This window comes from Phaseolus vulgaris, chromosome 2 (assembly GCF_051622355.1).
Source record: "Phaseolus vulgaris cultivar YP4 chromosome 2, ASM5162235v1, whole genome shotgun sequence".
In the NCBI taxonomy this organism is placed as follows: domain Eukaryota; kingdom Viridiplantae; phylum Streptophyta; class Magnoliopsida; order Fabales; family Fabaceae; genus Phaseolus; species Phaseolus vulgaris.
The window spans coordinates 30,002,155-30,006,051 of NC_143499.1; positions in this window are offsets into that span (position 1 = coordinate 30,002,155).

A 3,897-nucleotide genomic window follows, 5' to 3' on the forward strand; every position below is an offset into this window, starting at 1 on the left:
CACACAAACACATCAAAAAAATATGTTGAGCTGATTCTTCAGAAGCCTTACAGAAAACACACACCGAGGGGTTGATTGCAAGACCTCTCCTTATAAGATTATCATTCGTTGGTAACCTCCCTACTAGTACCCTCCATGTTGTGCACACATCCTTGGGTACCGCTTTGGCTTGCCACAACAACGAGAAAACATTTGTCGGGCTGTCATTGGGATAGTTACACAGAGATAGATATGCAGATCGGACAGAGAACACACCTTTGGGATCCCCCCCCCCCCCATTCAATAAAGTCCTCAGAATCCCTGTTCAAAGTTGTTCTTGTAATAAGGTTCATCATTTCTTCCTCTACACTAGTTTCCCACTCAAATCTAGTCCTTCTCCAACCTAACCTCCATGACCAACCTAACTCCCCCCACGTGCCTACCTCACCCACCAATTTTCCTTGGTCTAGGGATATGGTATATAGTCTAGGAAACAAAAATTTGAGCTTATTATTGCCCAACCAAGTATCTTCCCAAAACCTGATTTTGTCCCCGTTTCCCACTTTCCATGAAACATGGTTACGGAACCAACCCTCACCTTCTCCTTCTTCACATACCTTTCCGAGATCATTCCACCACCAAGAATAATTTTTACCACACCCTTGAAAATTAACCAAACCATTATAGTACTTAGATACCAAGATCTCCTTCCATTTCCCTTCTTCTTCACTCATCATTCTCCACTTCCATTTTGCAAGCAAAGCCCGATTAAACTTCTTAATATCCTTGACCCCCAATCCCCCTTCCTCCTTTGATTTGCACACATTTTCCCACCGAACCCAGGCAATGTATTTGCTATCTTTGCCCCACCCCCAAAGAAACCTCCTCTGAATACTGGAAATCTTATCACAAACTGCAGTTGGTGCTTTATAGAACGACAAATAGGATATTGTGTAAACATTGTTTGATACATGTGGTAGACCTTTTATGCTCTTTACTAAGTCAATCATCATAATATAAATTAATAATTAAAGTATTTTAAACAAATATTAAGAGCTTCATGTGGAGTTTTAAATAATGACTTTATCGATCTTCATATCTACACGATTCTGGTATAAAATAAAATGTTAACTTTATGAAAAAAAAATATGTTGTTTGAGTAAGAAATTTTAAAGAAATTGAAATTTTATAATTTTATGAGAGTAATTGGATAAGTTAAAATTAGAAAAATTTAAATTCTATCCACAATTTAAGAATTTAAATTTTTTCATATTTATCATAGTAATGTATATTCTTTTTGTATTCTCTTCTCAACTTTTTTTGGACTGTCACAAACACTATTAATACTAAGACATTGTTAGGATGACCAATTTTCGTTTGATATTAGTTAGATTTCTTTCATTGATTTTGATAACATTTACTTTTTAATTAAATTGTTAGAATTAATTTTGTTGTTTTAGATAATTTCGTGCTCAATAATAATAATAATAATAATAATAATAATAATAGGAGGAACTTCCTAGCTTCAGGACCAAAATTTGTGCAGAAACAATTTTATTTGGTCAAGTTCTTCTTAAGAAGGAGAATTCAGCTTTAAAATTCTGGTAATTGCTGCAATTCTGATTATAATTATGCAGAGCAATGCCTATTTGTTCTGAGAGTATTGAAGGGTTTATTTTATTTTTTAGCTTTAGCTTTAACTTTTAGCTCTAGCCAAATAGTGTAGGCATTTTTTGGTCTGCTTTGAAAAAGAGTAGGTTGACAATAAATCCTTATTGTAAGGGTTGAAATACTCTTAAAAAGTCTTATTCTAGTTTAATTTATTCACTGTTAATAAAAAATGTAAGAGTTTTGTTAATCAATATTAAAGAGATTTCTATTTTATAGATATTTTTTTCAAATGACGTTTATCTTAGTTATTTTTGTAATTAGATTTGAATTCTCATAAACATAGTCAAATATTGAATCCAAACATAAAATTATGTTATTTTCTTTTTCATTTATAAAATAGAGGTATTTTTATTTTGACAAATTACTCTGCCTATAATGTAAAATGTTTGGAAAGTAACATGAAAGATATTTATGAACAAAGTTTTAGGCAGTAGCATGAAAAAACTGATCTTAATATTTCAAAAAAATATCAGCTAGTCATTTGACTTATTAAAGAAAAAAGAAAAAAAGGAGGGAATACAAATATTTGTCTTGTGATGAGAAATTATAGGTGAATTCTTCTTATTTATATATAATTTGAACAAAAAATTGAAGGCATGAGAATTTATTTGCTGATAAGTGGTAAGGAATGACTTAGTTACTTATCTTTTTATTATTAGAATACATTTCCATTGAGTCTAATCCCCAACAATTGGATAAATTACTTATGAGTCTAATAAAAATATTAAAAAGTTTACTATCAATGTCATCTAACGATTCGTAATTGATGAAATATTTATTTTAATTATTTTGTGAAAATCAAATTTAGGGTTATTCGTATTTTTTGTGAATGGAATACTTGTGTGATAAATTGGTTAATTTAAGATTTATTCATAAAGAATCTTTTTATTGGTATAACATACTATCATCTAGGTTGTTCTTAGAATTCTTTATAAATATGTATAATTTACCTATGTATCGTTTTTGTTAACATATGCGTTTTAGTCTAATCTTTTCATATTTTTTTTTCTTTTTTAATAATACTTTTTGTTTTCATGCAATGATAAATAATTAATGTTACTTGATGTGTCAATATAGCTCTAAAATGTCAAATTGCATAATGATGTTTAACATAAAAGTTTTTATTTAAAAATTAATAAAAATATTAACCACATCATTTTGTAATGTTTTTCACTTACATAATATTTTTTATTGAAATAAAAAATAAAATAAATAAGATTATATGCCAATATGCAATACCTTATAGGCGTTTACATGTTACACTTTGTCTTTATTTCCCTGCACACATCACATCCCAACTGAGTTTCCAATGTCATTTAACGACACATGCATAATTCACAATATAACCAACAACAAACTGTTTTCAAACCATAAATTTTGTATTTACCATCCTATTCGCACCATTTAATGATTATCTTATTTATTTATTCCTTATTTATGATACATTTGTCCAAAATACTTTTTTTCCCAAATTTTTATTATGAATTTATAATGCTGGATTATATGGGTGATCAAAAGTGTCTCTGTATCCGCACTTTTTTTTATTTTTATAATTTATATATAATTATTTTTAATATTAAAATTGAATAAATGATATTATTATTTACACACTTATATTATCAGTATAAATTTATAGTTAATTGTTATCAAAAAATAAAAATAGAACCAGTAATAACAAATATGAAATTATAAGTAACTATTCAGTAAAAAGTGAAAAAATAATAATATATTTTATTCAAATTGTTTCGTAAATAAATTAACAGTTCTGCTGATTGAAATGATTCGTAAATAAAATGAGAAACCGTTATGCTGATTCAAAAAAAAAAGCAACAAATAGAAAATTAAATTCAAAACTGTCTACAAAATAACGTTATTTTGGATAATTCTCTTTATATTTAACTGTTCTTTTAAAAAAAATTATATATAAAAAAACCAGTTACAAAATAATAAAAATAAGAATAAAATAGAAATAAAATAAAATATTAATAAAATGTAACTGATTTTGAAAATAAACCAAACCTCTCTTTCAATTCATAATTGTTCCTCCACATCTCTTTTAATTCAACACCACTCTTCCACCTCTCTTTCAATTCAAAACCGTCTCCACTACGTATACCAAATATTGTAGAAAAAATAAGAAATGACACAATGACCATAATACAATAATAAAAATAAATATTAATATAAGGATAAAATGGGAAAAAAATGAAGAGCAGTTAAGAGGGGAATCCCCTTTATATATAGTTA